The sequence below is a fragment of the Hyperolius riggenbachi genome, chromosome 3, assembly GCF_040937935.1.
Source record: "Hyperolius riggenbachi isolate aHypRig1 chromosome 3, aHypRig1.pri, whole genome shotgun sequence".
Lineage (NCBI taxonomy): Eukaryota > Metazoa > Chordata > Amphibia > Anura > Hyperoliidae > Hyperolius > Hyperolius riggenbachi.
The window spans coordinates 171,387,785-171,400,792 of record NC_090648.1 but is presented as its reverse complement, the minus strand read 5'-3'; the positions used below and the strand labels follow the sequence as shown (position 1 = coordinate 171,400,792).

At 46.1% G+C, this 13,008-nt stretch overlaps 1 protein-coding gene across 3 annotated transcripts in view; it reads left to right on the top strand.

Moving 5' to 3' along the window:
- FES (FES proto-oncogene, tyrosine kinase) overlaps window positions 1–13,008 on the top strand; it is a 251,416-nt gene that overhangs the window by 225,438 nt on the left and 12,970 nt on the right. The window lies entirely within an intron of this gene.

The following is a 13,008-nucleotide window of genomic DNA, read 5'->3' as shown; positions in this document are numbered from 1 at the left end:
GCCCGGATGAGGTAGTAACAGATGCCCCCCAGTTGAGGTAGTGACAGGTGCCTGCCCAGTTAGTGACAGGTGTCCAAAAGATGAGGTAGTGACAGGTGCCCCCCCAGTTAGATAGCGACAGGTGTCCCTCCCCCCAGCTGTGGTAGTGACAGGTGCCCCCCCAGTTAGATAGTGACAGGTGTCCCCTCAGCTGAGGTAGTGACAGGTGCCCCCCCAGTTAGATAGTGACAGGTGTCCCCTCAGCTGAGGTAGTGACAGGTGCCCCCCCAGTTAGATAGTGACAGGTGTCCCCTCAGCTGAGGTAGTGACAGGTGCCCCCCCAGTTAGATAGTGACAGGTGCCCCCCCCCCAGTTAGATAGTGACAGGTGTCCTCCCAGTTAGTGACAGGTGTCCCCCCAGTTAGATAGTGACAGGTGCCCCCCCTCCAGGTTAGATAGTGACGTGCCCCCCCCCAGGTTAGATAGTGACATGCACCCCCAGGTTAGATAGTGACAGGCACCCCCAGGTTAGATAGTGACAGGTGCCCCCTCGGTTAGATAGTGACAGGTGTCCCCCTAGTTAGATAGTGACAGGTGCCCCCCCAGTTAGATAGTGACAGGTGTCCCCTCAGCTGAGGTAGTGACAGGTGCCCCCCCAGTTAGATAGTGACAGGTGTCCTCCCAGTTAGTGACAGGTGTCCCCCCAGTTAGATAGTGACAGGTGCCCCCCCAGGTTAGATAGTGATGTGCCCCCCCAGGTTAGATAGTGACAGGCACCCCCAGGTTAGATAGTGACAGGCACCCCCAGGTTAGATAGTGACAGGTGCCCCCTCGGTTAGATAGTGACAGGTGTCCCCCCAGTTAGATAGTGACAGGTGCCCCCCAGTTAGATAGTGACAGGTGCCCCCCCCCCCAGTTAGATAGTGACAGGTGCCCCCCCAGTTAGATAGTGACAGGCGCCCCCCAGTTAGTGACAGGTGCCCCCACAGTTAGATAGCGACAGGCGCCCCCCCCCCCCGTTAGATAGTGACAGATGCCCCCCCAGTTAGATAATGACAGGCGCCCCCCCAGGTTAGATAGTGACAGGTGCCCCCCCAGGTAGATAGTGACAGGCGCTCCCCCAGTTAGATAGTGACAAGCCCCCCCCCCAGTTAGATAGTGACAGGCGCCCCCCCCAGTTAGATAGTGACAGGTGCCCCCCCAGTTAGTGACAGGGACCCCCCCCCCAGTTAGATAGTGACAGGTGTCCAGAGCCTCCAACCATCCAAACCCCTGTTACCTCTGCCGTGCGCTGCCCGGCTGCCAATGCCTTCTCCTGTATCCCCGCTGGGCTGCCGCTGCCTCGCAGCTCAGACCTCACAGATCGCGGCGACTGAAGCAAGGAGAGCGCGCATGGCACCCGCGCGGAGCAACTTCACATGCGGAAGTGACTAATGATGTCACTTCCGCATGTGACGTACTCCGTGTATGCGGGTACTGTGCGCACTCTCCTTGCTTCAGTCGCAGCGATCTGTGAGATCTGAGCTGTGAAGCAGCGGCACCGGGGACACAGGAGAAGGCCACTATACGAGGGAGCAGGCATGGCGCCCATAGCGCAAGCCATGCCTGCATCTCAGGGAGAAGAGCAGGCCGCAGCAGGAGGCCTGGCGGGCCGAGTTGGACAGCGCTGTGCTAGGGCATTGATTTTAAGTGATTTTAAAAAGTTTGTCCAGATTAACTAATTGTTCAATAAAGCCAATTTTTGTATTGATCATTGACGATCCCTGAGTGGAGGTGTTTTCCTTTTTGATAAATAACGTCACTGGGATTCCCGTCGGGCCGCAATGCAGCGCGCTCAGATGTTTACACTACGTGTGTTCCCCATAGACTTCCATTACAGCATGCTCTGTATGTCAAGCGCAGTGCCTGCGGTAATGTGCTGCAGTCCTTGCTGGGAAGCTTCCAGCACACCGCAAAACTGTGCAAGGCTCCATAGATTTGCATTGCTTTTGTGATCCCTTATGGTAAAAAAAAAACATAACACACGCAGGGTATGCAAGTGTAAAAGGGGCCTAAGGTAACAAAGTTCACCCTTCATCAAGCATTGAGTATACACTGCATACTTTGGGCTTAAAGTGGACCTTAACTCTTGCACAGGACAGAAGGAAAGAGAAATGCACCCTGTATGTATTTATAGAGTTTAGCCTGTCTAATTCCCTCTCATCTGTGTCTAATCACAAGTTGTAATTTGATTTCTCCCCTGAGTCACCTGACTGCCAAATAAGGCAGATAAGCTCATTTCAAAGCACAGGATGTTATTGTCATTGTATTAACCCTAGGTCTGCTTCCATGAAAGCAGGAAGTAGAAACACTGTCGATTTATTGTAGGATTTGTATCAGCTGTAACAAAGAAATGTTTTTTTCCACTAACCCTCCAGGACAGGTATACATCGAGATCCGGTCCCTCCCAGGAAACAGGAAACATCCACAAGCCTCTCTATAAATAAAAAGATTTGTCAGGGAGACGGCAGTATAGATGTTTCCTGTTCCAGGGACAGGTCTCTCTGTACAAACGCTGCAGGTCCTGGAGAGCCTGGGGGGCTAAGGAGCTGTTGGCGCGGCGGGGCTCACTATGGAGCATTAGGCAATGTCGTCCGATAGGAGGCCGCTTACCTCTCCGAAGGCTGGTTGGTCGGTAGGGAGAGTGGGCCGCAGCATGAGGCTTCGTTTTGGCAGGCGCCGCTGGCTGGGGAATGGCGGTGGTACGCTGTGAGAAGGCGGAGGCCGTGGGCGTCCAGCGTACCAGTATCCAAGATGGCGGACGGAGAGTTTCCGCTTCCGGGTGACGTCACTTCCTTCTTCGCCGGGTAGAAGTTCTCGCGGCGTCCTCCGCGTCTCTGCACTCGTGCAGGACGCAATATGGAACAGTCAGCAGGGTCAGGAGCGGGCCAGGCGGCCACTCAGGAGGACCCGAAGAGACATGAGCCGAGGCTGGATACGAGCAAGGTATCATTACACTTGAGAACTGTTGTTTGGTGTAGCCTTATGGTTTGTCTCACATGTGCCTGCTGACTAGTTAATGGGGGACGATGTTGGTATATGACAATTTAAGCACACTACCTGTGGGGGAGTTGATTGTCATGGTTGTTTGTTTGTTGCAAACTAATGTACATTGCAGTTACAGAAGTTTTGGTGTGTGTTTGGTTTTAGGGGACGACAGCTACTGCAGCTTCTACTACTAACACTTCTACTACGGAAGCATCAGAAGCTGCAAGGCCCAAAAAACGCTGTCCCTCTTGTAACATTAAGCTGCCTGTGTCTTGGAATAAATTATTGTGTCAGCAATGTGCAACAAGAGTGCTTAACGAGGAATCTGCTGTTGCTTACAAAGATTTCCTCAAAATGGTTCGCAAGGAAGTGACGGAATCTATGAAGGTGTTCAGAGAGTCAATGTCTGCACAATCATCAGTTAATCAGCCACCTATTGTTATGGCTCAAGTACCTGGTGCTACAGGTGCAGTGTATCCTACGGTTTCAGTACCACAAACAGGGATGCAGCAACCTTTAACTAAAGATCAATCTTCCACTGCACCTGTCTTAAATATACAACCTTTGCTACCACCTCAGCCTGTTCAGTCAGATGTTGGTGCAGAAAATCCTACTGGGCCCACTGATAGTGGGAAAACGACTGCTCCTGCTAAATGTACCTCTAAAACAGACCGCCCAGTCTTGTCGGACTCTGAGCCAGAGGAATATTCGGAAGATATTTCTGAATGTGATTCTGAAGGTGATGTGTCTGATAAAGATCAAGACAAACCATCTAAATTCAGGTTTTCCGCAAATGAAACCGATGAACTTCTAAAAGCAATTTATGATTCATTGGGACTAAAAGATGAGACCCCATCATCCGTGTCTACACATGACGCATTATATGCAGGAATGGAGGGGACGAAACCATTAGTCTTTCCAGTACATGAGTCAACTAAACACTTAATTAACAGTCAATGGAAAAACCCTGATAGGAAGGTTTGCAGAAGATGATTGTAAGCAATGGGATAAGTGTCCCAAATTAGATGCTGCTTTTTCCCAAGTTCAGAAGGAAAACGAATTGTCCTTTGAGGATTTGGGGTTTTTAAAGGACCAATCAGACAGAAAAGCTGAGTTTGCATTAAAAAAGACATGGTCCGCTATATGTGCGAACTTTCGTCCTGCAGCAGCGACTACTTGTGTGGGTCGTACTTTAGATTTGTGGATGCATCAAGTGATGCGTCATATCAAAATGGGGTCCAGTAAAGAAACAATTATAAACTCATTTACTGTAATGTTTAAAGCGATAAACTTTATAATTGACGCTGCAACAGAATCTATTGGATTAACAGCAAGAGCAGCAGCTTTGTCTAACGTAGCCAGACGTAACCTTTGGATCAAAACCTGGGAGGGAAGTAATATATCAAAAAATAAGCTATGTACAATTCCCTTTGCGGGAGACTTATTGTTTGGGCCACAATTAGACGAGATCTTAGAAAGGACGTCCGATAAAAAGAAGGGATTCCCCAAAAAGAGGCAATTCAGACAAGCGAAAACTTTTTTTCGTAGAAACAGGCAAGAAAATAAAGCAAGACCCCAAAATAGACGTAAACCCTGGTCCTTCTCAAAGGAACAGAACAAGCCAAATGCCTTGTTTGGCAGTTCTGGATCCTCCGCAAAAAAGCAGTGACAACGAGCTGGCTGTGGGAGGAAGGTTGGGCCTATTTCTGTCGCAATGGCAAAAATTTGCAACCAGCCCGTTCATTCTCAGTCTGATTCAGTCGGGGTATCATATTGTATTCCATCAGAAACCACCGACAAAGTTTACGGTAACCAAAGGGTTACAGACAACCGAAGAACAGATGGCATTAAGCTCCATCTTACAAGACATGCTGACAAGGAATGTAGTCACTTTGGTGCCAGTCCTAGAGCAGATGAAGGGGTTTTATTCAAGAATTTTTCTAGTAAAAAAGCCGTCGGGAAACTTCCGGCTCATTTTGAATCTCAAACCTTTGAATCCATACATAAAACACCAGAAATTCAGAATGGAATCAATTTACTCCCTCAGAAATCTGCTGACGGCCAATTGTTTTATGCTGAGCATAGATCTAAAGGATGCGTATTGGCATGTCCCCGTCGAGGTGAAGTCGCAACGGTTCCTCAGATTCGCAGTAAAAGATTGCTCGGGGGTGACCCATTATCAGTTCCGCTGCCTCCCTTTTGGAATAAAATCAGCGCCCAGGATCTTCACCAAAGTGATTGCAGAACTAGTGTCAGCTCTACACAAAGAAGGGATAATGATTGTCCCGTATCTGGACGATCTGCTAATCTTTGCAGAGTCGAGACAGACTCTATTACTACAAAGAGAAAAGGTTGTGACAAAACTCCAACAAGCAGGTTGGATCATCAGTATGGAAAAATCGCAACTGGAGCCTACACAGAACATACTATTTTTGGGGTTTCTGATAGACTCACAGCAGCAGAAAATGTTTCTTCCAGAACAAAAACTTCAAAAAGTAGTTCAACAAGCGGGGGAATTCAGAGGGTTGAAGAAAATATCAATTCGAGATGCAATGAGGCTGCTGGGCTTACTGAATTCAGTGGCACCAGCAGTACAGTGGGCGATGAAACACGCTCGGTTGCTACAATCATGGATATTGAAAAATTGGGACAAGTCAACTCAGTCACTGGATCAGGTCATACGTATTCCGCAGGAGGTGAAAGAGGACCTAAAGTGGTGGACTTTGTCTCACAATCTCACGCCAGGCAAGGCGTGGATTTTTCCTACTCAAGTAATCTTGACTACAGACGCAAGTATCACAGGGTGGGGAGCCCATATTCAAGATTTCAACGTTCAGGGACTCTGGCAGGGGCATATGACAAATCAGTCCTCAAACTACAGAGAATTGATGGCAGTGAAATTAGCCCTTATAGCGACTCAACACCTAGTGGGGTCAAAACATGTACAAGTAAGAACCGACAACTCTACAGTAGTGGCATATATAAATCGCCAAGGTGGAACAAGGTCACACAAACTGCTAACGCTGTCACTGGAAATCCTGAATCTAGCGGAAGAAAGTCTGTTATCTCTGTCAGCAATCCACCTGAAAGGTTCCTTGAACATCCTGGCGGATCTACTCAGCCGTCAACAACTGTCGAATATGGAGTGGGAGTTGAATCACGAGGTCTATCAATGGATAACCTCAATTTGGGGAATTCCAGTCATAGATTTGTTTGCCAACAGGGAAAATGCCAAATGTCATCAGTTTTTTTCCCTCAATACCAGAGACAACCCAACTGCAATAGATGCCCTTGCACAAACATGGGATTTCGAACTAGCATATGCGTTCCCACCTTTAAATCTGTTACCGCTAGCACTGAGGAAAATTATTATGTCCAAAGCGAAAGTAATTCTCATTGCACCGAATTGGCCAAGGAGGTCATGGTATCCACTCAGAGCAGGGACAAGGTCCTCCAGCACCCAAGGCTGAGACACCAAAGTGCGCCCCTCCATCCCTCCCACCTCAGCCGTCACACACTGATTGCTATTAGACTAAGAGGTGCCACAGGGCCCACAACCTCCCCAACACCTTAATATCTAGTTATCTGGCTTGCAGTCGCTGCTATGTATCCCCTTTTCTTTTTTCTTTCTGCTTCATACACAATTAGGAATGACAGCTGAATGAATTGTGCGCCCCCTCCTACACTGCGCCCTGAGGCTGGAGCCTCTCCAGCCTATGCCTCGGCCCGGCCCTGTATCCACTGCTTCTGAAGTTAAAGACGGTGGAACCATTACCGCTTCCTTGTCAGGAGAGATTAGTATCAATTCAGGGCCAGGCTGTACCAGAGTTAAACAAGTGGAAACTAACAGCATGGCTACTGAAGAGCTAATACTCAAAGGTTATGGTTTGTCAGATAAAGTGATACAAACCCTAATCAAGAGTCGTAAGGAGAATACTAGGGCAATATACTTAAAATACTGGAAAACCTATAATCTGTGGAAGGAACAGTCAGGTTTCAAATCCAACGAAATTGCTACCATATTGGAATTTCTTCAAAACGGGGTTGATAAAAAATTGGCCTTAAGTACGATTAAGGTGCAAATGTCTGCCCTTTCGGTTTTTTTAGACGCAAAATTAGCTATGCACCCTTTAATTATACGTTTTGTGAAATCGGTGGAAAGAAATAGACCGGTATGTATTAAACCTTTCCCAAAATGGGACTTGTCGTTAGTGCTTAAAGCACTTACTAAGCCGCCATTTAATGACGCAAATGGCATGGATTTACGTTTACTGACGTTTAAAACTATTTTTTTGGTAGCAATTACGTCGGCTAGAAGAGTGAGTGAATTGGAAGCACTCTCTAGCAAAAAACCTTACTGTATTTTTTATGAAGACAGAGTAGTTCTTCGAACCAGTTCTGAGTTTATTCCTAAAGTCGGAGATCTCTTTTATCGATCACAAGAGATCATATTGCCAAGTTTCTATACTAATCCTTCAAATGACAGGGAAAAAGAGAGACATTTATTAGACGTGAGAGAAATTCTGTTACAATATTTACAAAGAGTACAAGGAATTAGAAAGACGGAGGCTTTATTCGTGAATTTCACGGGAAAATTAATAGGGCACAGAGCTTCTAAAAGAACGATAGCAAATTGGATTAAATTATGTATTCTGGAAGCTTATAAGATTATGGAGACCACTCCTCCTAAAGATCTTAAAGCTCATTCCACCAGAGGGACAGCGACAACTTGGGCCTTTAGAGCTGGTGCTTCTCCTCTGGATATCTGTAAAGCAGCAACATGGAAGAATCTTGGAACGTTTATGCGGCACTACAGATTGGACCGAATATCTTCAGCTGACCAGGATTTCGGTAGGAAAGTTCTACAGGCAGTCAGCCCACCCTAAGGTTAGTGTTTTCTTGATCATCATCTCGATGTATACCTGTCCTGGAGGGTTAGTGGAAAAAACTAAACATTAGCTTACCTGGTAATTTTATTTTAAGTAACCCTCCAGGACAGGTGGGGTAACCCACCCCTTTTATTATAGTTTATATATGTATGCTATAAGTGAAATGTTAGTAGTATAGAGCTATAATTATATATTACGGGATTGTGTCAGGGATTGAGACCTGTTGGATATAGTTTCTTGTTTAATACTGCCGTCTCCCTGACAAATCTTTTTATTTATAGAGAGGCTTGTGGATGTTTCCTGTTTCCTGGGAGGGACCGGATCTCGATGTATACCTGTCCTGGAGGGTTACTTAAAATAAAATTACCAGGTAAGCTAATGTTTAGTTTTCATTAAAGAGAACCCGAGGTGTGTTTAAAGAATGTTATCTGCATACAGAGGCTGGATCTGCCTATACAGCCCAGCCTCTGTTGCTATCCCAAACCCCCACTAAGGTCCCCCTGCACTCTGCAATCCCTCATAAATCATAGCAGTGCTGTGAGGCTGTGTTTACATCTGTAGTGTCAGTCTCAGCTGCTCCCCCACCTCCTGCATAGCTCCGGTCCCTGCCCCCGTCCCTTCCCTCCAATCAGCAGGGAGGGAAGGGATGCAGGCGGGGACCGGAGTTCTGCAGGAGGCGGGGAGTGCAGCAGACTGACACTATAGAGATAAACACAGCCAGCTCTGACAAGCTGTTTGTCAGCAGTGTGGCTGTGATTTATGAGGGATTGCAGAGTGCAAGGGGACCTTAGGGGGGTTTGGGATAGCAACAGAGGCTGGGCTGTATAGGCAGATCCAGCCTCTGTATGCAGATAATATTCTTCAAACCCACCTCGGGTTCTCTTTAAGGGCTCTTACACAGTAAGACGTTGCGTTTGATGCGACGTTAAGGTCGCATAACGTGCCCCTAATGCAACGCTTTGAAAGACTATAACTTGGACTTTATTTAGCCCTGCGTTAGGTGCGCCGTTTTCGTCGCACGGTGATGGAACGAAAACGGCGCATGCGTAAAAAAAAAAGAAAACATTACTGAGCATGTGCAAACAGTCTAACGCAGCTAAAAACGTGTATAACGTGCAGCATTAGACACCAACGCAACGTCTGTACTGTGAACTGCCCATCGATTTTTCATTGCTGTAAGTTATTGTGCGTTACATGTCGTAACATGCGACTTTAACGTCGCACTGTGATTATGCTGTTGCGTATCTTTTAGAACACAGAGAAAGTTCTGAGTTCAGGTCCGCTTTAAATAAGGTTGCACTTTATCACCCAAAACACTGTTTGAACCTATATTGTACTATGATATTCCCTTCATTCGAATAATGAAATGATAAAAGAAGAACTTGGTGCTGGCTATAATTACTGAAAGACTTTTTTGGGAATCCATATTGAGTATTAGGGCAGTTGCACAGAGAACGGTATTGTGCCATTCATCTTCATTTTAGGATTATATATTGATTAATGGCAAGAAGAATTTTGCTTGCACAGATAAATCCCAAAGCAACCTGACATTACTGTCTGCAACTGCAAGTTGGATTACACTGCTCTGTAAAGAGAGTAGGTGATAGTTGAGCTTTAAGCCTGGTACACACAATGCAATTTCCCATTAAACAGACAGGTCAAATAGATAATTTCCGACAGGTCCAATCTGATTTCCGATCGTTTTTCTGATCGATTTGCATAAAAGTGATCAAAAAATCAATCAAAAATCCGATTGGATTTGTCAGAAATTATCTCTTGACCCATCTATCTGATGGGAAATTGCATGGTGTGTACCAGGCATTAAACCAGCATTCTTGGTGTGACTTTCAGGGATAGATTCAAGATATAGTGAAACAACATAAGACAATTTCCCCAGCACACAATAGTTAACTGGGCCCCATTGAGGGCATAAACCCATGCTACAATCCTTTAAAAAGAAAGTCATTTGGTCAACAAAATACAGTGATTAGGCAAGCACTAGTTTAACCTGCTCCGTACCAGCTGTCTCTGGCCCCTTAAAGGGATACTGTAGGGGGGGTCGGGGGAAAATGAGCTGAACTTACCCGGGGCTTCTAATGGTCCCCCGCAGACATCCTGTGTTGGCGCAGCCACTCCCCAATGCTCCGGCCCCGCCTCCGGTTCACTTCTGGAATTTCTGACTTTAAAGTCAGAAAACCACTGCGCCTGCTTTGCCGTGTCCTCGCTCCCGCTGATGTCACCAGGAGTGTACTGCGCAGACACAGACCATACTGGGCCTGCGCTGTGCGCTTTTAATGACATCAGCGGGATCGAGGACACGGCAACGCAGGCGCAGTGGTTTTCTGACTTTAAAGTCAGAAATTCCAGAAGTGAACCGGAGGCGGGGCCGGAGCATCGGTGAGCGGCTGCGCGGGCACAGGAGGTCTGCGGGGGACCATTAGAAGCCCCGGGTAAGTTCAGCTCATTTTCCCCCGACCCCCCTACAGTATCCCTTTAAGGACCAGAGACTGCTGCTACAGCAAAACGGCGCTTACCGACAAATCTCCATGCAGTCCTGCTGCTCTCGCCGGTCACACCACTCACCCATTGCCGCAGGTCCCTCCCTCTTCCGTCTCTATGACAGCAGGGCGCTGTGCGCCGGTCAGGAGCCGCTTTCATTGGCTCCTGACCCTGTAAACCAATAGGATTGGCTTACAGTGATGAAAGGGTCAGAAGCCAATAAAATGGGCTCCTGCCCGGCTCACACAGCTCTGCCGTCATATAGATGGTAATGCGAGTGAGTTGCGGCGGGGACAGAGCATCGCGATCAGTGGGACATAGATTTCAACCAACTCGGTCCGGAAGTGGTTAAAAGGCCATTCTCAAATTAAAAAATGTTGCACACAGTCTGCAAACATTGCTTATCATGATTTAGGGTCCTAATGCAATGGTACCGAAAAGAAGCCCCCTGCATTGTGCAGTGTCCCTTTACAGTTAAGCATACAGCAAAATGGAAGTATGCTTTGCCATTGTAAATATGCACGTTGCCTGTTAACGCACAGCAGGCTATGCACTGTGCATTACTGCCTTGGAACCCGCTGCACCTCACTCAGTGTGAACGCCCCATAGGAATATCATTACGTTGCATTGCGATGCAATGATATTGTCCATTGCAATGCAACGGACACAGTGTGAAAGGGCCCTTATCTATATAACACTTCTGATATCCATCTATAAACATTGCTTTAACAACATCGTATCATGACTAAAGCCCATTATTGCTTCTTGTGTCAGGCAGCCACCATTTATAATTACTCATTTCACACAGCTGAGGAGATGTGGGCCACAGTGTGAGTATTATTGTCAATTTGGTATCTTTTGCTGAAGATAATAAAGATGTGTAACATGTTCCATATAGGATGGACTGAGGGTGGAGTGTATATAGCCCTGAATGATATAGACACCAGCATCCTCTGATGCATATGCAGGTCAATTTGGAAGAGTGTGAAGCTTTTAACTGTTAATGCCCCATGAGCTACTGCAAAGCGGCAGTCATTCACAAACTGCCACCATATCAGTCAGTGTATTCCCACTCTCTAAATATGAGCCAAAGACTGGTGCTAGTGTCCAAAGCTAGTGTTCACTGGTGGTTAGGGTACCAATCACGTCTTTATGCCAAGATGGACAGATGTCTTTGGTTGCATGAATCGAGGTGCAGTACAACTGTTGTACAATAGTTATCATACTCTGTCAAGCAAAGTAGATGGCGGTTTCATTTCTTCTGTTCAATCCCTTCCAACTTGTGATGGAGAGTTACAACTGTAACGCCACCAAATGTCCTTACATGTTTTGTTTATAATGTCAGACTTCCTCAGGGGGCATAATTTGTCTACTTTACCCATTGTTCTTATGATTTCTGCTATTTTATCAAGTCATCCTACCAGGTAGAACAACCAAGCTAACCTCCCCAGAACCCAACCCCTAAGGGCCTGAGCCCACTAACGCAGTTGTGTCCTCTTCTGTCCGCTTTTCTGCATCTGTTACATTAATGTGTAACTGAAAAGTGGATACAACTGTGTCAGTGTGCTCAGGCCCTTACACTTAACCCTCCAACTAATTTTAAAGAGAAACTCCGACCAAGAGTTGAGCTTTATCCCAATCATAAATGGTAAGATAGAAAAATGAGGGGAGTAGAGCCAACAAATAATCAGTATCCCAATCAGTAGCTGATACCCCCTTTTACATGAGAAATCTATTCCTTTTCACAAACAGACCATCAGGGGGCGCTGTATGGCTGATATTGTGGTAAAACCCCTCCCACAAAGAAATTCTGAGTACATACTCTTGGCAGTTTCTTGTCTGTGAACCTTGCTGCATTGTGGAAAATATCTGTTTACAGCTGTTTCCAACTGCCAAAAAAGCATGCAGCAGCTACATCACCTGCCAACAGTCAAAATGTCACCATGTAATAAATTTCAGAATGTAAATCAGGGATTTAAAATATTTAACAATGGGCAAACATTGACTAAATCATTTATACATAATTATTGTAAAAATGAAGCACTTTTTTATTACATTATTTTCACTGGAGTTCCTCTTTAACCTTCTTGGTAGGATAATTTTACAGGTAGGATATTTTGAAAGAACACACCTATAGTGGGCAAATCCTGACCTGAAGCTGGCAAGTGGGCCAGTCCTGGGCTGCTACTGCCAGTGGTGCCGCAACAGAATGATAGATCTGCCATTTACATTCATTCATTATTTCAGGATCGGTACAAGCTACCATGACCATTGGCAGGTAAAGATTAGGTGCCCTATACGAGTATCAGGTGCTGCATCCCCACATTGGAAGGGCAGCCACCCTGTTTGGTGGGAGGGTTTGTGTTGTGATGCTATTTGTTTTGTAGAACTGCATTATGTATGTTTATTGATCAACTCATTAATAATACAACTGTTTATTACATTACTGTTTTATGAATTTCCCCCATACACACAACAGCCACTCCCCTTTGTTGTTTGTACATTATTACATGCGTTGGCAGAGGCATGCTGATAACTATTTAATGGAGGCGTAAGTATATTTGATTATCTGTTGCTGGATGGTAACGAGAGCAAGAGGGTGCATGTTTTGCTT